The sequence below is a fragment of the Centropristis striata genome, chromosome 10, assembly GCF_030273125.1.
Source record: "Centropristis striata isolate RG_2023a ecotype Rhode Island chromosome 10, C.striata_1.0, whole genome shotgun sequence".
Taxonomy (NCBI): Eukaryota; Metazoa; Chordata; class Actinopteri; order Perciformes; family Serranidae; genus Centropristis; species Centropristis striata.
The window spans coordinates 485,276-509,469 of NC_081526.1; the positions used below are offsets into that span (position 1 = coordinate 485,276).

Genomic DNA, 24,194 nt, shown 5'->3' on the forward strand with positions numbered 1-24,194 from the left:
AACAACAAGGAGGTGGAGGAGGAGGTGGAGGAGGAGGTGGGGGGCAGGAGAGGAAAGGGACAGAATAGTCATTAATTAATCAATAGTAATTAAATGATAAGACCAAAAGTCTTTAGTCCCTCTAGTGGCCCCAGCAGGCGGCTCCGGTCAATAGAAGGTGACAGAATGAAGAACAACCTGTTGTTGTGACTCGTTAAAACAAAATTTGTTCTCATTGGGGCACCTCAGGGTACTCTGTGGGGTCATCAAAAGGTTGATCGTTTCAGCCCTTTCTGGGCTTACACCAAAAGATCTCCCAGACTAAAACCTGAAGATCTCTAGTAAATCTAGTAGTTTTACTGGAGTCATCTCCATCGATTAATTTAAGGTCGTAATCTGGTTCATATCAGTCTTTTCCTAGTCTTGGGTTTGTCACAGTGACATAACACAACATGGTTTTATTCATAATGATTTCCATGACTGGAGATGTAAAAATAAACAAAAAGGACACAAAATTATTGAAATAGACACAAATATAAAAAATAGATGTAAAAATGTAAAAAAAAAATACACAAAATGATCAAAATAGATGTTAAAATGACCAAAAATAGATGTAAAAATGTCTTTAAAAGTCTTTAGTCCCTCTAGTGGCCCCAGTAGGCGGATCTGCTCAATAGAAGGTGACAGACACTGTTGATGTGACTCGTCAAAACAAAATGTACATGTTCTCATTGGGGCACCTCAGGGTACTCTTTGGGGTCATCAAAAGGTTGATCCCTCTCCGAGCATCAATGTGATCAACTAATGTAATTGCAGTCCAACTGACCTAGTCTTGGGTTTGTCTCAGTGACGTAATACAACATGGTTTTATTCATAATGATTTTGGTTATTATCAAGAATGTTTCCAAGACTGTAGATGTAAAAACGACCAAAAAAGGACACAAAATTATCAAAATAGACACAAATTGACCAAAAATAGATGTAAAAATGTCTAAAAACACACACAAAATGACCAAAAATAGATATTAAAATGATCAAAAAAGATACAAAATGATCAAAAATAGATGTAAAAATGATGCTGCTGGTATTTTACTGTTAAACTACTAAGACGTTTTATTTCCCAGTGCAGTGTTTTCCTCCTGCAGGTATTTGTAGGAAGGTTTCCTCTTAGAGAACGATGTGTGACTCCAGCTGCCGAGTCATCAGCTCTGATAATCCCAGGTCACATGACCAGGCGGTGGCAGCTCTGTGGGGTCAGAGGTCAGCTGTCCCCGTGTTGATGGGAGAGAAGTTAATGGGGGTTTTTAGCCTCCTGGTCCCTCACAGCTCCCTGGTTTTTATTAGAGTGGGGACCGACCCCAAAACACCAAACACCGACCTCCAGGAAACAAATTACCTGCCTGGAAAAAGGCTTCAGATCAGCCAGTTACAATACAAGCTGCAGAGCCTGGTTTATAAATACAATATGTTTTGCTACAAGGCTGGAATAGTTTGGGATTTTCATCAGTTTTAGTTTTAATTTCGTTGTCAATTTTTGTTTCCAAATTGAATTAGTTTTAGTTCGTTTTTAGAGTGAGTTTACTAGTTTTAGTTTAGTTTTTATTAGTTTTAGTTGTTTTGTAATGGTCTATGTGTTGGTGTGAGATTCAAAGAGGTCATAATAAATGTTTCCTTTATTTCCTTTGGCTGATCCATTTCAGCCCCAATAAGGTTATTAACTCTGACAGTTCAGGTGTTTATAATGTTGGTTGTTGTGTAAACATCCCAGTCTCAGTAAACAGATTCACCATGTGTTCATGTTCACCAACCAGCAGATCAATAAATAACTTTCATATCAACCAGAAATGATTCTGCAGTGTTTCCCCAATATGTATTCTGCAAAAAAATGGTTGAATTGAAGACTTTAATTTGCCCACAGTGAAAACACAACATCCAAAGTTTTGCACCAGCGACACTTTTACCATAATAACTAAACGGTTATTTACGTCATGACGGTAATTTAACCCTCGCTTCTCCTGGAAACCCACAAAGCAGGAATACACACTCAGTGGTGGAGAATAGAAACTCTGGATTATGTATGAAAAAAGTTGACAAAGATGAAAACAAAGGACATTTTCACTATAATATAATATTGTGTCTTTTTTTTTTTTAGTAATTTTGTCTTTTTAAAATGATTTTGTCTCTTTTTTAATAATTTTTGTGTCTTTTTTGGTAATTCTGTGTCTTTTTTTGGTCATTTTGTGTCTTTTTTTAAGTTATTCCGTTTTTTTCTGTCATTTTCTTTTTTTTTGTAATTTTGTGTCTTTCTTTGGTCATTTTCTGTCCTTTTTTAAGTAATTCGTTTTTTTTCTGTCATTTTCTGTCTTTTTTTGTAATTTTGTGTCTTTCTTTGGTCATTTTCTGTCTTTTTTTAAGTAATTCAGTTTTTTTCTGTCATTTTCTGTCTTTTTTCTGTCATTTTGTGTCTTTTTTTGGTCATTTTGATACTGTCTCCAGCGGCCCCCCGGTTACTTCAGTTTGAGACCCCTGGTTTAAAGGATCGTCACTAAACCTTCATTTTTCCCCTTTTTTCTTGTAAGTTGCTTTCGATAAAAGCATCTGCTGAATGACTAAATGGAAATGGAAATGTAACTGAGTCAGAATGCGTCTCTGTGAATGTGAATACAGTTTCAGTTAGTCGTTGTTTTTGAAACTATTTTTTAAATTTTTTTTTAGTTATTCCATTCTAGTTTTGGTTAACTATAATAACCTTCCACTGGTTGCAGCATGTGCTTTATATTTACTATAATCCTTTATTCTGCTGATACCGTCTGTGGCTGAGGAGGATTTTAAACTATTACTACGACTGTTACTTCCTCCACACTTTCACACCAGATCCCGTCTGCTGCTATCAGCCAAACAACATCATCACCAGAGTTTTGTTGGAGATGTAAGTGGGCTGCTGGGTGAGGAGGCCAAGCATGGAGCTATTAATTACCAAGCAGCACATTCACACAACCAGCATTCTGTATTTAGAAACACACACACACACACACACAGAGATAGGTATACTCCATGTTCCCATTCTGTGGTGAGAGAAGAGATTCTGCTCTAATTAATGTCGGTAAAACAACTCGTTGAGTCCAGAACTCTCTGCTGATAAGCTCGGTGCATTTAATAAGCTGTTTTGCACTTAGCTAAATATTACCTCTTGATGAGAGTAGTAATCAAAGCCTAATGTTTGCTTTCACATACTCATTATCCTTTTTAATAACATGTTCTAATTCAATCATCCAAAGACGACAGGCTTTAATCTGCTCTTCCCTCAAGGTGTAATTGTAGCGTTACAGTCAAACAAATTGATTCTGATTAGATGTGATGTCGCCCATCACACGTGAAGCGACGCACCACCATGTTGTTCAGCATACAAAGTAGAATATGTTGGAAAAATATGGTCCAAAATCATCAACTTAAGAAGAGAGAAAGCTCTGTTAACAGCACCATAGACCACCCACCTGATATAATAATATCATAAACAATGAATCTTAATAACATTTAACTCACGTTCAGAATTTCAAGGATCAGATAAAAGTCTGTTTTTAATCATTTGGAGAGGGTTCTGGCTGCAGACCTGCACTGTGAGGTCCGGAAGGTGATCTGAAGCCTTTCAAAATAAAAGTAAGTCTACTGGAAGTCGTATTTTTTCGTTCCCCGTGTTTATTTCTTGGGTCTTTATTTTATGTATTCATTGTGAAAATGTTTGTATACTGATGTGTTCAATTAAAAAGATTTTTAAAAAGTATATCTTTCCAGTTCAACTGGATAAGGTGAAAAAAATGCAAAAAAATATCAATATAAAAAACAAACAGAAAGACAGTCTGGCTGCAGAGCTGCACTGTGAGGTCAGGAAGCTGATTTGGAGCCTTTCAAAATAAAAGCGAGTCTACCGGAAGCACGTATTTTCCGTTCCCCGTGTGAAGTGTGGAGACCACGAGGTGACAACAACTTTTTGTCATACGAAGAAACAGAAACAGTCTGAATCACTAGAACTTTACGTTGCCCTGTAAAGTTACATTAATTTGAAAGAATCAGGTTTTGGACTTTTTTGAATTACACATAAACATATTTACATATAAAATGTATACATAAAATAAAGACCCAAGAACCAAACACGGGGAAGGAAAAATAAGTGCTTCTGGTAATAATGATAGTGTTTTTTGTATTTTTTATGTGTGTGTTCTGTGTGTTTTTATGGGGGGGTTGAAATTTTTTGGTGTGTTTCTAGTGTGTTTTTATGTGTTTCTGTGTGTTTTTGGTTTAAAAAAAAGTGTTTTTTGTATGTTTTTTTATATTTGTGTTTTTTGTAATTTTGTGTGCGTTTTTGTTTTTTTAAATGGTTTTTGTGGGTTTTTTTGTCTTTTTTGTGTTCCAAAATGTTGATCCAGTGAGTCAAAATGACTTGATAATAATGAGGTTGAGCTGTAAAAGATGATAGCAGCATGACATGGTGATCTTTATTTAAGTTGCATATACAGACAGAAAAAGAGTGAAAAACCAACAGATTAGCCCCAAACTCTAAAGGGTTAATGAAAAGTTTCCTGGCCAACTTTTACCTTTTTTCCCTCTTTGCATTCTTTATCGAGTCGACAATTCAAGAAACTGAAAAAGTGTTGAAACTGCAAAACACAACTACTTTAACTCACTAAGTAACCACATGTGCATTATAAATGTTACCGTTTATTAGAAATATATTTCAAACCTCCCTGGTTGGTTTCTGTTGTTTTATTAAAGGAGGCTCAGCTTTACTTGCTCTGACCAGGAAACTTGTTGGAGAGTTTAAACGTGCTGATTCAATCCAGCTTCAGGCTTTTTCTCTCTGATTTGACACTCAGTCAGCTGTCGACCTGCAGAGGAACCAAGCCTCAGCAGCTCCAACACTTTCTATCAACAAGAAACTCAGCTTTTACAGGAAAAATAGTTTGTTTTGGTTCCAAAATACAAATGTTTGACATTTCCACATTGGAGACATGACTGGGGAATAAAAAAAAGCTATTTAATATGACATTATATAAAATATACATTCATGGAAAAATGATTAGTCCCTTGTTTTCTTCAGTTAATTGTTCATTTTAATGTCTGGTTTAACTAAAGGTTTATTTGTTTGGACAAATATAATGATAACGACAAAAATATCTGATAAGAGTTTAATTTAAGAGCAGATATCTAGACATTTAACATGGTTATTATCAATAAAACCATGTTAAATGTCAGACATTAAAATGAACAAGAAATTGAAGAAAACAAGGTGGTTTAATCATTTTTACATGACTGAATTTATTATATAATGTCATATTAAAGACATTTTTTTAATTCCCCAGTCATGTCTCCAATGTGGAAATGTCAAACATTTTTAAAGTGACGATTTTTTTAAGTTGAAAAATTTACGGGGAAAAAATTCTCAAATGTACAAGAAAAAGTGACAAATTTACAAGAAAAAATTGACAAACAGGAAACATTTATTGTGACCTTATTGAATCTGGCACCCAACAAATACCCCATTACAAAACAACTACAACTAATAAAAACTAAACTAAAACCAATAAAAACTACACTAAAACTAGCAAACTCACTCTAAAAACTCATTAAAACTAACTGAACTTGAAAACAAAAAAAATCACAATGAAATTAAAACTAAAACTGATGAAAAAACCCAAAACTATTATAACTTTTGTTCACCAGTTATCAGACAAACTGCTGCAGGAGAACGACACATCAGCCATTAGAGCAGCTCTGGTGTGTTTACTGATGGTCCAATAGAAATCACAATAGAGTCTTCACACACACACACACACACACACACACACACACAAGGCCACGTGCAGCTTCAGGACATTGTCCTGGTGGATGGAGGCTGTTTTTCTCTCTGAACCAAACTAAACAGAGATATAATATGATGGTATGAGCTGGACACATTCCTGCTGTTACTACATTCTTTAGTAACAAAGTGATGTGTGAAAGAAGTGGGAGACAGAAGAGAGGAGCAGAGAGAGGGCAGATAAACCAGAAGGAGTGTGTAAAGGATGCGTGGAGGTTTGGTTGGAGAGTTTTATCAGCAGATGAAGAGGACGACTAGAGTCAGGAGGCGGTGAAATGAGCTGAACGCCACCAGATAAACTGTCCAGAGACAAAGAGATGGAGCAGAGATATCACAGTGATTTGTCCCAACGGGGGAAACAATCCTGGTGATAACACACTGAGACACCAACTAAACACTTCACAGCTGATCTAAGAGCCTCCAGGACTCACTTCCTGTCAGCTCGGTGGCATCAGCACTTTTTAATAAGGCACTCTGCAGCTTTACAGGCTCCAGAGCTGGAGAAGGCTTCTTCTACATTTGTCTTACAAGCAATGAAATTTATATCCTGTTACCTGACTTGAAAACACCTGAGAGGTGTGACAGCATCACACCTTTGGGCCGGAGCCTGGAGTCCAGAACCTGGACAGGACCTGAAGGGCTTTATTATCTACGTGGAGCTGCTTCTTTAGAAAACTTTAAGCTCTTAAAACACAGAATGTGACTTAAGGCCCAGAGTTAACTCTCTTAGTCCATGTCTGACTCCTTCCATCCTGCCTGTATTCACCACTTAAAACATGTTTAAATACCATGTTGGTATATTTTTCACCTATATGACCTGATAATAATTGATTTTTTATTCTGACTTACTGGATCAACATTTAGAACCAAAAAGAAACAAAGAAAAACCAACATAAATGTGATCTTGTGATTGTGTGTGATCCTGTCATCAACTCTGGTTTTTATTCTAGTGGGACTCCATTTGATTTGGCTCTTGAGTTTAGCCCAACAATTTGGGTCATTATGTGTCTTTTTGGGTCTTTTTTGGCCATTTGGTGTCTTTTAGTCCTTTAGTCCAACATAAAATGTGATTTGAATATTTATTTTTAACTTTCAAAACACTATCATGCTCAATAAAGAATTGTAAATGTGTCAAATGTGCCCAAAGGTGTCAAATCTACCATATAAGAGGGTTCCATCCAGTTCTATCATTTGATACTAAATCTATTTGAGCTTGTCTCCAGTTTTACTTGGTATATCATCATCAAACTGAAACTGGCCTCATGGAGTTTACAGCCAGAACTTTAGAGGTAAATGTACAGTAGGGCTCCACGCTGCTTTGTTTTCTAGTCTGGGTGGAGGCAACAAGTCTGGATTATTTGGAGACTTTGGACTCCACAGGGTTAAAGAGCATCCTGTAGTTTTAGACACTTAATGAGCCAACCACCACACACATTCTCTATGTTTTGCTCCCAAAATACAGCATGGACTTTTATACATATAATGTGGGACTGCCCCAAGATTTATAACTTTTTGAAAATTGTTGTACGGACACTGTGGGATGTAACTGACCTTAAACTACCCATGGACTCTGCTTTACATCTTCTGGATGATGACTCTCAAATTCGTATGAATGAAAAGTCTAGAAAAATCTGGCTTGCAGGCCTGACCGCGACCAAGAAAACAGTTGTTCAGGTTTGGATCCATCGCCACAGTTTATCTCTGGAACACTGGCTGCAGATGGTTCTGGACTTTATTCTTCTTGAACTTTCCTCTGAGAGGACAAATGGACCAAACCAAGGACGATGCAAACCCGGTGCAGTGGAATTAGTAGAGTTAAAGAGTTTTTACTAAACTGATTGTTTGTGAACTGTTGTAATTGTTATTGGATTCCCATGCAGAGTGGTGGGGGTAGATTCAAACGTTATGCCTTCAGAAGATATTCTCTGTCGTTTGTGTCGATACATACATTTACCTGGGACTCAACCTGTTAAGGAGGCTGAGCAGCCAGAGGATTTTAGAATTGGTGACACCACACCTGTAGAGAGTGCTCACCTTCCATCTTCCTGTCTGCTTTGGTTACTTCAGTTGTAAATGTAAAACCAAAGTAAACAAAACTGTGTTGAGGACAAGCAAAATAGTGGGACAACCCCAAAAGTCACTAACAGAAATGTACACAGAGAGGAGAATGAGGAAGGACAGGAACATCACAGCAGATCTTTCCCACCATCTAACCAACCAGGTGGAGCTCCTGAAGACGTTTCAGGGTCCCACTAGCTAACGGAGCCTTTAAAAGATCTTTCACCCCCAGCGCTGCTCGCCTCCTCAACTCAACATAAGTGATGAACAAACTTTTAACTGCTCTTAATCGTCTTTTTGTTTTCTCATTCTATGTTTTAACTGTATTCTCATCTGCTGTATGTTTTTATTGAAATTCTGTCTTTACGGTGAGCCGAATGCAAATTTCCACCATGGTGGATAATAAAGATTTATTCTATTGTATTGTATTGTACCTGTGAAAATCAATAAAAAGTGAGTACAAAAACCTTTAAGTGGAGACCTGCCTGGCCACCTCAGTACGCTGCCATCCAGCCTGAACATGATATCTGAGGAACGGTCTGAAAAGTGTTTGATTGATCGGCCCGTATAGCCCATCTCTCTCTCTCTCTCTGCCATGAAAGAGAGCCAGTCGTTTTACTGGCCTCTCGCCCGGAGCTGGACTGCTTTTATTAAAGCTGTGAAGCCCGGAGCTCTATTGAGAACAGCACTTTAACTACAGTGTCATAACCCGCTCCACACGTCCTCCATCCAAATTAAACATTTAGCCATCCTAAACGCTCACACTACTGGGTTGGGTCTAAAAGAAAAGACTTAAACACAATTTAAAAGTCAAATGTCCCCTCAGTGAATGACCTACTATAAAAGAATTAGTTAATAATAATTATATTAGTGACAGAAAGCAGTGGGGCAGGAGAAGGCTCTGAAAGGTTTACGATCAGAATGTGTGCTCATTGTTTAAATCTGACTAACACACTCACACAGGAAGTTTTATTGATTATATATTCAGTGTCCTGGCAACCTTTATGGGCAAAAGAGCCACTATTGGCTGAAAAAAGGGAAAAAATGTCAGATAGGAGCCGCAAACCTTATCTCAAGTCTTACAATGAGGATTAAACAGCCATTAAACACCAACATTAGATATAATCGCACCAGTATTATGATTACTGGGACTTCCTGTTCGGACCAAGGACCTGTTTGTGTATCCTGAATGTTGTATCTGTTTTGTGAAAAAAAACCTCTTATTCTTTTCTCTTCTTTTCTTCTTTAACATATAGCACTCCTTCAGCGATGACAGTTAGCTCTTAAAGTTATGTACTAACTTGATTCCTGTGGTCTATGTCTAGTACCATCAGGTTGAATGCACTTATTGTAAGTCGCTTTGGACAAAAGCGTCTGCTAAATGACATGTAATGTAATGTGATGATACTTGTCAATAAATCCCGCACAGGGCTGTTTTTCTAGAAACTTTTGTTGTCTCTTAAGATTTTCCACCACAACTCCTGCTTGATTAAGATCAGAGCAGCTCTGAGTTAGGAAATTCCACTGCACCATTTGGAACAATAACAGGACACACCAACATTAGATATAATAGTAACAGAAATGAAAGAAAACTGAGCAGTTGCTGTTCAGACCAAGGACCTGTTTGTGTATCTTGAATGTTGTATCTGTTTTGTGATACTTAATAAATCCCACAAAGGGCTGTCTTTCTTTCTTTCTTTCTTTCTTTCTTTCTATAAACTCTTGTCGTCTATTAAGATGTTCCACTACAGCGGCCTGAAGGGCCTCGTGTGGCCCCGGAGCCTCAGGTTGCCCCCCCCTGGTCTCCACGCTGCAGGAAGGCAGCAGGGCAGTAAGTCATCTAGTAATCGGGGAGTCTTCTCTGTGCAGGAACCATGAATACTGAACATTTCCTGGCTGAGAACAAACGGAGCAGTGGGAGTGAGTGGCCACTGGAGGAACAGCTGGCAGCTGTTTTATTGATACCTGGAGACTGAGACTATACACGCGTATTATTAATAAAACTCCCAGATCCATTGATACGCACACAACCCAACACAAACACACACATCCGCTTCATTCGTTCCAAGGATGGAAGCCTGTCTACACACACCTGTGTTGCTAAATACATTTTAATGACAACTAACAAGCCTAAACAGTCAAAAGTATATAAAATATAAATATAAGGATATTGAAATTTCGATAAAAAAACCTATGACGTGTTTCCATGCCTAAATAATAAATAAATGTGCCATCAGATGTTTAAAAAGTATTGTGATTAATTTTTCATCTCGCTGCTTATTATTATATTTATATTATAAGTATCAGTAAACACACTATAGCGCTCCATTACCATCAGTGGTGTAAAAAGTATTCAGATCCTTTACTTCAGTAAAAGTACTAATACACACTGTGAAATGACTCCACTACAGTAAAAGTACTAATACACACTGTGAAATGACTCCACTACAGTAAAAGTACTAATACACACTGTGAAATGACTCCACTACAGTAAAAGTCCTGCATTCAAAACTCACTGAAGTAAAAGAACAAATGTATCAGCATCAAAATGTTAAAGTATCAAAAGTAAAAGTACTCGTTATGCAGAATGAACCCACTCTGATTATTTTATATATTCTAAATATATAGATTATTTGTATTGATGTTGTTATGTAAGAAGTGTTTTCATTTTGGTTATTTTGTGTCTTTTTTAAATAATTTTGTCCTTTTTTGTCATTTTGTGTCTTTTTTTAAATAATTCTGCCTTTTTAAAATATTTTTGTGTCTTTTTCAATAATTTTGTGTCTTTTTTTAATAATTTTGTGTCTTTTTTAATAATGTGTCTTCTTTGGTAATTCTGTGTCTTTTTTTGGTCATTTTGTCTCTTTTTTAAATCATTTTGTCTTTTTTTGGTCATTTTGTGTCTTTTTTTAAGTAATTTAGTTTTTTTTTTTGGTCCTTTTGTATCTTTTTTGGTCATTTTGTGTCTTCTTTTGGTCATTTTGTGTCTTTTTTTAATTAATTTTTTTTTTCTGTCATTTTGTGTCTTTTTGTGGTAATTTTGTATCTTGTTTTGGTAATTTTGTGTCTTTTTGTGGTCATTTTGATGCTGCCTCCAGCGGCCCCAGGTAATTTGAGTTTGAGACCCTGCTCTAAAGGGTTTCTAGTGCATCAGTATCAGTCAACAAGCTTTGAATGAGAACGTCTGAATAAATACAGACACTTTCTGATCTGTCGGCTGGACTTTAGCAGCCTCACAGCAATCTGAGGAAGGAATTACTAATGTCCTGTGGGAAGCCAACAGGAAGCTGCATATTATGTATTGTTGGTGAGTTAAATCACAGGTGCTCATTGGTCCACAGGAGACTAGATGTGTATTAATATTTATAAAGTCTTTTTCTCTTGTCATCAGCAGTACAAAGTATCCTCGCTGCTTCGCTGAGAACCAGGAGCAGGTGTGTTGCTCTCCGCCTCCTGAGACTTTTCTCTCAATTAAAGCAAAGATAAAAACTGAGGAGATGAAAAAGAAAACTGGCCTTGGTAAAAAAAACACCCACTGACAGATTAATTTCTTAAAATCATTCCTGCTATTCATATTTTTGTTTGTCTGTGTGTGTTTACTTTCCTTCCTGCAGACGAGCATTTCTACTGAAAAAAACATAAACCTTATTATTATTAAACAAATGAGAACTGGACGGATTATTCATCTTTCTTGTCCTTTTTTGGATTAACAGACGTCAGTACACTGTAAAATGTTTGTAGCAATTACAGTAAAACGGTCAAATTGCATCAGAAATAAGGTGTAAAATTTAAAATTGTATATCACCGTAGTAGACACCTAATTACCGTAAATCAAGGAAAAGTACACAACTTAAACTGTAAAAATATTTTTTAAAATGTATGTAAAATTAATGGAGAAATACCATAAAGTCACAAAGACACAATAACCCTAAAAAAACAGGATTATTCAGTATAAATAACAATTTTTTTCTTTTATTTACATTTAAATTTACACTACAAAACCCCATTCACCGCATTTTTTACAGTGAAGTTCTGGTGATCACCGAAACAATTACACAATTATATTATATAAATACAATAATCAAAATATCAATTTTTAACAACAGAGTGAGGACATTTTTGCAAAGTGAGGACATTTCGGCCGGTCCTCACTTCTTTAAAGGCTTTTTTGAGATTTCAGACTTTGTTTTAGGGGTTAAAGGTTACATGATAATGATAATTAACTGAAACTGTATCGTGTGGTTACAAAACTAACTAAAATTATAGTGAAAATGTCCTTCGTTTTCCTCTTTGTCAACTTTTCTCATACATAATGAAGATGGATCAGACAAAGGAAATAAAGGCAAAATTTACTGTGACCTCTTTTAATCTCCCACCCAACAAATACCCCATTACAAAAAACTACAACTAATAAAAACTAAACTAAAACTAGCAAACTCACTCTAAAACTCATTAAAACTAACAAATTCACTATTCCAATGAGGGTCCTCACAAAGATAGAAGTACAAAAATCAGTGTGTGTGTGTGATGCCACTGTCACTGGGATTGAGAGATTTTTATTTAATCCCAGAGCCTCCCTCCTCTGTGATGGATGAAAAACCTCCACCTCCCCCGCACACACACACACACACACACACACACACACACACACTAGTAATAGAAATGAGGGAGATGGATGAAGAGTGTTTTCTCACCAGGGAACTTGATGTCAGCTCTTTGACTTTATGAGAAAAGAAAAAACAATGAGAAGAAAGTAAAACAACTCAAACTGAGTGGGAGACAGTGAGAAAAAAAATTAAAAGTGCTCTGCCGGCATTTTATGACGTTATGAATATTAATAATGACTGGCTGAACATTTCGACTGTTGGAGAAGTGAATAAAGTCACCCAGCCCACTCCTCCACCCCCCGTTTATAATATTAGACCTAGGAGATTATAGGGAGAATATTTCTACACTCAGAGCACCTCGTTAACTACAAACACCCTCACCCACCCACTCACCCACTCACCCACTCACTCACCCACTCACCCACTCACTCACTCACCCACTCACCTACTCGCTCACCCACTCGCCCACTCACTCACTCACCCACTCACTCACCCGCTCACTCACTCGCTCACCTACTCACCCACCTACTCGATCACCTACTCACCCACCTACTCGATCACCTACTCGCTCACCCACCCGCTCACTCACTCGCTCACCTACTCGCTCACCCACTCGCCCACTCACTCACTCACCTACTCACTCACCTACTCACTCACCTACTCACTCACCTACTCACCCACCTACTCGATCACCTACTCGCTCACCCACTCGCCCACTCACTCACTCACCTACTCACTCACCCGCTCACTCACTCGCTCACCTACTCGCTCACCTACTCGCTCACCTACTCGCTCACCCGCTCACTCACTCGCTCACCTACTCGCTCACCCACTCACTCACCTACTCACTCACCCGCTCACTCACTCGCTCACCTACTCGCTCACCCGCTCACTCACTCGCTCACCTACTCGCTCACCCACTCGCTCACCCACTCGCCCACTCACTCACTCACCTACTCGCTCACCCACCCACTCGCCCACTCACTCACTCACCCACTCACCCACCCACTCACCCGCTCACTCACTCGCTCACCTACTCGCTCACCCACCCGCTCACCTGCTCACTCACTCGCTCACCTACTCGCTCACCCACTCGCTCACCTACTCGCTCACCCACTCGCCCACTCACTCACTCACCTACTCACTCACTCACTCACTCACTCGCTCACCCACCCACTCACCCGCTCACTCACTCACTCACTCACTCACTCACTCACTCGCTCACCTACTCGCTCACCCACCCACTCACCCACTCACCCGCTCACTCACTCGCTCACCCACTCGCTCACTCACTCACCCACTCACCCACCCACTCACTCACTCACTCTGAAACACTGTTCAGAGGCCAACATTTACATATTAAACAGACTGAAACAGGCCATGCTGAATAAGGCATTAATAACTATTTAATAATGACTCATTAAGAGACAATGTTACTTATTTGCATGCTAATAAGCAACTAATTAATGTTGAATATGTGTTCCCTAGTATAAAGTGGTACCCATTTTGCTTATGCTGCATTTTGTTGAATTTTCACTTCCCTTTGTATCGTGCGTCTTCCCTCCAAACAGCCTGATTAAGGCTAATTTAATTTAAGATAGAGATAAACTCAGGTTTTGGCCGACGATGCCCAAAAAAGAAACAAGTGAACCAACAATGGAGAAAAAATACAAGGAAAGAACATTTTGTGTGCCTTTTTTTTTCTCTTTCAGTGGAACTGAAAAATGTAATTATTTCATTCTAGTACTGTATCGAAGTTTAACATTTCCACAGGTCCATGCCTGTGTGTGTGTGTGTGTGTGTGTGTGTGTGTTCAGGAGGTGGTCTATAGAGGGCTCATTAGGGACACATGGGGCTTAACTTGGGGGGATTTCATCAATATCTGGCAACCCGAGCCGAGTCATTGTGTTTAAGAGCCAAGAAGACGATCAATACTTTGATTGGAGAATTATGGGAATAGATTTTCACTGTATACTTTGGGACTTCCAATTCAATTAGGAGAGCGGTGCCAATGAGGAATATTGACGGGATTAGACGCTGGACACACCCTGCATACTGAACACGTCAAAATCTGTTTTATTGATTATTAGCAACAAGTAATGAACAGACTGTTTTCCATATGAAGGCTGGTTGAGGATGCTCATCATGCTGACAGGACAGAACACTGCTAAAAACATGAAGCTCACCAAGTATTCTCTTCTTTTATCAAGAAATAGTATCTTAATTATCTTGTTTTGAGTATAATTTACCTACTGACCATAGCTTTGTGTGCTTATTTTAAGAATATGTGTCTTTTTGTAACTAAAATGAGTGAATAACCTCTTCAACAGGATTTCAGTCTTGTGTAAAGACTTGTTTTTAGGATTGGCATTGTGAGCTTTTTTATGCTTTTCAATCTATTCAACTGTTGAATATGGTGAGTTTTTACCTAAAATATTGGCTCCAGTTGAGAGTTTTAACTGCATGTAGTTTAAATGATATTTCAAAAGCATTTTCTATCACCAGTATCTACCCACAGATACTGAAATGAGAAATGAGACATAAGCATGTTGAACACTTAGAATAAGAGATTAACTCTTAAAACCAGAGTAAAACCAGAATAAAACCACATAAAACCAGAATAAAACCAATTAAAACCAGAATAAAACCAGTTAAAACCAGAATAAAACCAATTAAAACCAGAATAAAACCAGTTAAAACCAGAATAAAACCACATAAAACCAGAATAAAACCAGTTAAAACCAGAATAAAACCAATTAAAACCAGAATAAAACCAGTTAAAACCAGAATAAAACCACACAAAACCAGAATAAAACCAATTAAAACCAGAATAAAACCAGTTAAAACCAGAATAAAACCAGTTAAAACCAGAATAAAACCAATTAAAACCAGAATAAAACCAGTTAAAACCAGAATAAAACCAATTAAAACCAGAATAAAACCAATTAAAACCAGAATAAAACCAGTTAAAACCAGAATAAAACCACATAAAACCAGAATAAAACCAGTTAAAACCAGAATAAAACCACATAAAACCAGAATAAAACCAATTAAAACCAGAATAAAACCAATTAAAACCAGAATAAAACCAGTTAAAACCAGAATAAAACCAAGAAATGTCTTAAATTAAGATTATTAAATCTAGAAATAAGCATGTTGAACCCTTTAAAAAAAAAAAGTGTTCAACATGCTCATTTCTAGATTGAATAATCTTAATTTAAGAAATCTTGTCAAGGTAAATTATCTGTCCATGCAGCAAGATAATTTCCCTCAGATTTACTGTTTGATCTGGTTTTTAGACTAAACACCTCTTTTGCAGAGCCTTTTCTGGCTTTTCTGTAATCTTTCACTCCAAACATTCGGTTCCTTGACGTACGAGTCCCTGACTGAACTTCTTTCACATCTCAACCATATAACAGACAGCTATTTCACAATGTGTCATTATTTGTAACAGGGCAATAAAATGCAGTTGTTGCTGTGCTGGCAGGTCGATTCCTGCTGAGTTCCAATTCTTTTCAAAAGTATTTTTCAACTAGATTGTACATTCTGCCAATTTTGCCCAATTTGTGCATCACTGTAGTGTCTTCTTTTGTTGATCTTTGTGCTAAATTCAAGCCGTGATGTTGCATTGAAAATGTAGTGAACTCTATTCTGCAATGTTTTTCTTTTCTTGTTGTGCTCCAGAATACAGGACTGTAGTTGAAATGGGAAGTGAATGTTAAGGGCTTGTTATTGTATGATTTATGTATTATGTTTCATTCAGAAGCGGAAATTTCTGGGCTTGAAAAGTGAAGCCAAAGCAGAAGCGATTTAAATCTACATTCTCTGTAAAGACCAGCAGGGGGCGACTCCATCTGGCTGCTAGAATGACCCGGATTCTCACTTTCCTTATGACATTATTTTCTCAATCGCTAGTTTCAAGCCTCCTTCAATACAACAAGATGTTCATTTTGTGAATTATGATCCCATTTTTTTCAAATTCAGATCTCTCATCCTGGTCTACAGAGCTGTCTCTGGTCCTGACCTCCTACCTGAACCTGATCCAGATCTCTAATGCTGTCTCTGGTCCTGACCTCCTACCTGAACCTGATCCAGACATACGCTACCTCTCCACCACTGAGCTCTTCCAATGAACGGGTCTGGCTCTGCCCCCCGTTGGACAATCCAGACTCTTTGTGTGTGTTGTTCCCCGTTGGTGGAACCATTACCAGTTCCTACCAGAGCAGGGTCGTCCCTCTCTACCTTTAGAACCTCCTGAAGACCCACTTCTTACATAACATATAGCAGTTTAAAATGCTTCACATGTGGTTTGACAAACACACATAAATCTGACCAACAGTCTCAGTCTCTTTACAGGAAACTCCTTCTTGATTAAGATCAGAGCAGCTCTGATTTAGGAAATCCCACTGCACCATTTGGAACAATAACAGGAAATCAAGAGACCTGACACACCAACATTAGGTATAATAGCACCAGTTTTAGGATTACTGGGCAGTCGCTGTTTGGACCAAGGACCTGCTTGTGTATCTTGAATATTGTATCTGTTTTGTGATACTTATCAATAAATCCCACACAGGGCTGTCTTTCTAGAAACTTTTGTTGTCTCTTGAGATTTTTCCACCACATAAATGGCGAACCACCCGGCTCACATTAATAAACAACAAGAGGACCTTCTCTCCTAGACCACACCCCAACTCTCCTCCTGAAAGAATCCTCTCTAGACCTTATGATACACTATGATACACATTATGATACACTAACGACTCTTAGACCATTAGACCTTCATTGTTCCCCTTTTTTCCTGTAAGTCGCTTTGGATGAAAGTGTCTCCCGAATGACTAAATGTAATTTTAGATTAAAAATAGGCGATAAGCTTGCATGCTAATGGGTGTAGCCACCTGATGATTGGCAGGTTGCTACCACGGTTCTGTGCCTGTTTTTGTCTGAGAACTTTCATTGTGTGTTTTTACTTCATGAAAGTTGATTTTAACAATGTCGTCTTTGGATTTACTTAACAAAGAACACACTCTTTGACTCTTTGACTTCAGAAAAAACAGCTGTCCAAAGACAAATAGTCTTTTTGTCTATCCAGTTAAAGACTAAATGTAAAGCTCTGCAGCCATTAATGTCATGATAGATTCAATACAACAACACGAGGAGTGATCTGTGGCTGATAGATAGGACCCAGAGACCCAGACCCAGAGACCATCACTGTACTGGAACCATACTGGGCTAAATGGCATAAATGTGTTACTGCAACAGTAGAGTGCAGAATTAAATCGGATACACAACAAAGACATGAGGTGACGACAGAAGGAACATGGTGAATGTCAGAGCACGAGGCTGTGGCAGAACATCTTGTTTCACACTATTATTTTATTATTTTCTACTGTAATCATGACATTTATCATCAGCCTCTCCCTGTCTGTCTCCTTAAGAAAAACATGTATGGTGTTTTACAAGGCATAATCATTTTGCATAGATGAATTCTTTGATGTGGGGATCAATAAAGTCTTGATGGATGACCCTAAACGGGCTGATATAACACTTATAATATATTCTGTAGCAGGCTCAGTCTCTCTGCTCTTTCTTCTTCTCCTCATTGTCTCCAGCAGCATGTTTGAGTTTGGTTTCAATACATTTAGAAACTGTTATGTCGTCTTTCTGTACCCTGAATGCATCGATCTAATATCTTCTGGTGTATCTAAAAAAAAAGTGAATGCAAGCATCATCCAGTGTCACAGAGAGCAGAACATGTGATATAATAAGCTGGATGCTTTAACTCTCTGGAGTCTGAATCCTTCCATCCTGCCTCTATAAACCACTTAAAGCATGTTTAAATACCATGTTGGTATATTTTTCACCTATATGACCTGATAATAATAATTGATTTTTTATTTTGACTTACTGGAGCAACATTTAGAACCAAAAAGAAACAAAGAAAAACCAACATAAATGTGATCTTGTGATTGTGTGTGATCCTGTCATCAACTCTGGTTTTTATTCTAGTGGGACTCCATTTGATTTGGCTCTTGTGTGTTTAGAGGAACAATTTTAGTCAATTTGTGTCTTTGTAAGTCATTTTGTGTCTTTTGTTGTGTCTTTTTTTGTTATTTTGTGTATTCTTTTGGTCATTTTGTGTCTTTTTTTTGGGTCATTTTGTGTCTTTTATTGTGTCTTTTTTTAGTTATTTTGTGTATTCTTTTGGTCATTTTTTGTCTTTTCTGGTCATTTTGTGTCTTTTTGTCATTTTGTGTCTTTATTTAGTCATTTTGTGTCTTTTTTAGTCCTTTAGTCCAACATAAAATGTGATTTTGAATCTTTTTCTTACTTTCAAAACACTATCATGGTCAATAAAGAATTTTAAATGTGTCAAATGTGACCAAAGGAGTCAAATCTACCATATAGGAGGGTTCCATCCAGTTCTATCATTTGATACTAAATCTATTTGAGCTTGTCTCCAGTTTTACTTGGTATATCATCATCAAACTGAAACTGGCCTCATGGAGTTTACAGCCAGAACTTTAGAGGTAAATGTACAGTAGGGCTCCACGCTGCTTTGTTTTCTAGTCTGATGGAGGCAACAAGTCTTCTGGACACTCAGGAGGATTATGAAGTGAGCAGTTTGTTTGCTTTGGTTTGTTCCTCTCAGATCTGAGCTTCAGCATCATTCTCTCTGTGTGCTTCAACAAGTATTTCTTGTCCAAATAAGATGGTGAAGGTGGAGTTCAGAAACATGGTTAACCTTTGTTTAGTTATCGGGTTTATATCTGGCGTCTAAATCAATGAGCAGACAGGCTCTGCTGCACACATAATGATAGAGGTGTATGGAAGTTATTATGGTGTCAATGTCTGACCAAAGAAAGGTTTCCAGTGAAGTGGGATGATTTAACTCAACAGTCTGTTAAACCTGCAATCAGGTTTTCCTCATGGGAACTACAAACAGTTTTATTACTGCTGCTCTCACCGATTATCATTCATTTTCTTTACACCATAAAGCACAACACAACCCCAGAGGAAACACTTCATCTGCGTTATTTGGGTGATTAGTTGACTTTTAAAAATGGTCAACATCCAAAGAAAGTGACTATGAGCTGCAGACATCAGTCCAACATGAGGAGTGTTTAAAATTAATGTCAGACGGGTCGAACTCCATCTTCACACTGCAGAAAAGGTCTAAAACCAGATCAAACAGTAAATCTGAGGGAAATGATCTTGCTACATGGACAGATAATTTACCTTGACAAGATTTATTAAATTAAGATTATTAAATCTAGAAATAAGCATGTTGAACACTTAAAATAAGAAATTAACTCTTAAAACAATTTAAATGATCTAACACTTCTAAATCTAAAGTTTTTTTTTATCTTGGTAAGAACCAAATAATCATCAGGTCACTCTGCTCGGGCCAGTTCATCACTGCTGGCAGCTTTCATTTATCTGGTTTTAAGAGTTAATTTATTATTTTAAGTGTTCAACATGCTTATTTCTAGATTTAATAATCTTAATTTAATAAATCTTGTCAAGGTAAATTATCTGTCCATGCAGCAAGATCATTTCCCTCAGATTTACTGTTTTATCTGGTTTTTAGACCTTTTTTTATTAGTGTCCGGCTGCAAATACGTGTAGTATGTAAAGCACAACACAACCCCAGAGGACACACTTAATCTGCGTTATTTGGGTGATTAGTTGACTTTTAAAAATGGTCAACATCCAAAGACAGTGACTATGAGCTGCAGACATCAGTCCAACAGTAGGAGTGTTTAAAATGAATGTCAGACGGGTCGAACTCCATCTTCGGTGGCCTCGGCGGTGTCCGGAGGAGGACGGAGGCCGTGACCAGCGCGGTGTCAGCTAGCGGAGCGCCACACGATGACAGATGGGTGGTGGCGCCGCGGCTCCACCCTGCTGCCTCCACCGCCACCGTGATGGATGCAGCAACGAGAGGAGAACACGCTCTTTGGATTTCATTTGCTCACCGCTGTTCACTTGCTCCTATTGATTTAGAGGAGGACGGTGACAGCAGGCTGTGTGTGTGTGTGTGTGTGTGAGTGTGTGTGGTGTGTGTGTGTGTGTGTGTGTGTGAGTAATGTGGGCTGCGTCTCACTTGTTTTAATTGAAGAATCAGTCCCTAAAGAGCAGTGACAAACAATCAGATATTTAAGAGGAACTGCATCCAATTTACCAGTGAAATGATGAGCATCGTCCTCTGGAGACACTGAATCATCTAATAAATGACGACAGAATGTTTCTGGAGTTCCATTTTAACATGCATGTTGTCTGCGACCCCTCGTCTTTTTGTTTGTTTGTTTATTGTTTCCGCTGTGCTCGCTGAACAGAATGTCCCACGCACCGTTCAGATCATACAAACAAATAATGAAGCAGACAACAACTAAAACATCTCCCTGTCTCAAATTATGCAATTTAATATTAATTTTGTGCATTTATATTTTTTCCAAAATGATTTGGCGACCCCCAGAAATCATCTTGTGACCCCAATTGGGGTCAGGACACCAAGGTTGAGAATGTTGTGAATCAATTTGAAGATCAGACATATAGCACTTTAAATATGCATCCAACATGTTTTGATAAACAGACATAAATCTGACCAACAGTCTCAGTCTCTTTACAGTAAACTCCTGCTGGATTAAGATCAGAGCAGCTCTGATTTAAGAAGCACCATTTGGAACAATAACAGGAAATTACAGGACATTGAACTTTAGTTACACAGAAATAGTGACGCACAAACCTGCAAACTAAAAAGAGAAACACAGGGTGTTTTCTCCTCAGTGTTGTTCTGATATTTGGATTTGTCTGTCACATTTGACATCTGGATCATTTTTTTGATACTTGCAATAAATCCCGCACAGGGCTGTAATTCAAATCTACCCTTTAAAGATTTTCTACGACAAGAATGGCTGCCTTCGAGTCCTAAGGGTCCTCTTGCTGTGAGGCTAGAGTTCTAACCACTACACCACCATGTAGCTCTAATTGATTAGTTGATACATAAAAATAATCGCCATAATCAATGAAGCATTTTAGTCATTCATTATGTAAAGCAATCTGTAGATTGTTGTCCATGAAAAAAAAAAAAAAACAGATCTACAGATCTACAGATCTGTTACCTGCAGATCAGCTGCTGAGGACATGAACCTTCCTCCTCCCAACCTCCTCTCCTCTTCCTCATTTACCTAAACGGTGATATGTGGCTCCCTCCACCATGCTGACACACCACAGACCTCCTCTCTCCCTCCCTCTCTCTCTCTCTCTCTCTCTCTCTCTCTCTCTCTCTCCCTCTCTCTCTCTCTCTCTCTCCAGCAGCTCAGAGTAAACTGTGCGTGGGAAAACGAGGGAAGAGCTTGTCGTTTTACATATCTATTTTTGCCAGAGAGGCAGGCAGCCGGTCTGGAATGTCAATGTGGAGCTGAGCAGCTTCTGACTGATGTGAGATCACACACACACACACACACACACACACACACACACACACACACACACACAGTGCCGGTGGTGCAGCAGAGACATCTTAGATAAGACCAGGTCGCCCAGGTAGACACACACACACACACACACACACACACACACACACAGAATCCAATGTGGAGTTCTCCTCCAAACAGCTGGACAACAAGTTTGTACACTGCAGAAACCAGCTGACAAAAATAAGAAATGAATAACTACAATGAAGCAAATACATGCTGGAAACAAGTCAAATTATCTGCCAGTGATGTAAGTAAATGTTTCTTTGTAAATAAGTAAAAAATATCTTGGCACTGGAAAAACCAATGATGACTGGAAATAAATACAAAAATACTTATTTCTGGGCAATTGTGGCTTGTATAGCCCGACTGTAGCAACATTAAAATAAGCAGAAATACTTGAAACTAGCACGTTTTGGTGGTAGAAAATGCTTTTGAAATATCATTTAAACTCCATGCAACTAAAACTCTCAACTGGAGCCAATATTTGAGGTAAAAACTCACCATATATTCAACAGTTGAAGAGATTGAAAAGCACGAAAAAGCTCACAATGTCAATCCTAAAAACAAGTCTTTACACAATAAGATAATTACATAAGCACATAATAATAATACTAATAATTAAATAAGCACATAAAGCTATGGTCAGTAGGTAAATTATACTCAAAATAATATAATTAAGATACTATTGCTGGATAGAAGAAGAAAATACTTGGTCAGCTTCATGTTTTTTGCAGTGTAGGGAACAAACGTTAGCTCTTTATTTCATGTGGTTTTAATAAATGAGAGCTTTCACTGAGTCTGTTATGTAAAACCTCTAATCTAATCAGTATTGAAAGCCATCCCTGAACTGATGAGTGAGAAGCGAGAGGCCAAACTGGTATCAACTTGAGCCAAACACTGAAGTCAGGATAAAGACAAGTCTGGCATTTTAAAGCTGAGGAAAGGTCAGCAGCATCTCATTCTGCCTCCCTCGCTCCCAATTCACTTACATTTAAATCTGCTTTATTGGTCTGACACACAGATACCTGCACTGCTAAAACAATATGTATTGATTGGGCTGAAGCAATATAATGCAGCCATCAAGTTTGGTTTAAGACATATGGAGGAGTCGATAAAATATGATCCTTCTGGGAAATAGAAAGGTTACATGGCTTATTACATGTATGATCTTATCTCCTTTTGCTAAATCTTTATATTGTGCAATAAATCAATATACATCTTTTCCCTTTTCAATTTGACTTTGCAGCACATCAACATACTAAACATCACAAGGTAGCACTCTAATAAATAAAAGATTGGGTCATCAGAAAAAAGCATCTTCACGTTTTCCACTAGTGTTTAAGTTAAGCTAACTGCTGCTGTTACATTAATTCAATGTTTTGAGTCTGTCAATTACCTTTTCTACGCCACATGAACTTCATAGTTGCCAACATGAATGCAAGTATTTAAGTTGATCCAACATCATGTTTTAAGTCAGGTGAAGAAGCTTTTTGGTCAATAAAACACATTTCTAAGTAACAAAGCAGTAGAGTTTTGAGCAACTTTGCCTCCTGGGAAACAGGATATCGTGTTTTTTGCTTTCGCCTTAAACCAAACACATTCCTTAGAGGGAAAGACACATTTAAAACTTGCATTTAGATGCTAAAAAAGTAAATCCTAAGGCAGTTTTACAGAAGTTTTAACACAGGTATGTCCAGGCGGATACCACATGTGCCATTTGGGCACATTTTGGCACCATATATGCCATTTGAGCTTTTTATTTTTTGATTAACTAAAACATTTAAACTGACACAAGTCATGGTAGTACATTGAATCAATAGGCATAATTTGTGTTTCATCCAAACTCAATAAAATAACAGTTACAAGTAAAAAGTATAACATATGGAAGCCCTAAACGGCCATGCATTCATGTATTTTTTCCCTCAGTTTCCTCGTGATAACGAGTTAATTTCATTTGTTTCCCCGAGATAACAAGATCATTTTCTGGAGATCTGTAGTCCAGAGGCGTAGCCAGTAATGGGCCCGCCCATTTTACTCACTGGCCCACCCAGCCAGGTTTGACAAAAACATATTTTGTTACAAACAAATATAAACATGTATGTAAGAAAGGAAATAAATGTATAACTGTATCTGTAACCCTGGAACTCTGCGTTGTGTTGTTTATGATGATGGAGGGCGGAGGAGGGACCAGTCGGACTCGGTGGTCCTTATATT

The 24,194-nt window shown here is 38.0% G+C and overlaps 1 protein-coding gene across 1 annotated transcript in view; it reads right to left on the reverse strand.

Annotated features, from left to right (window-relative positions):
* LOC131978772 (ephrin type-A receptor 6-like) overlaps window positions 1-24,194 on the reverse strand; it is a 248,571-nt gene that overhangs the window by 174,028 nt on the left and 50,349 nt on the right. The window lies entirely within an intron of this gene.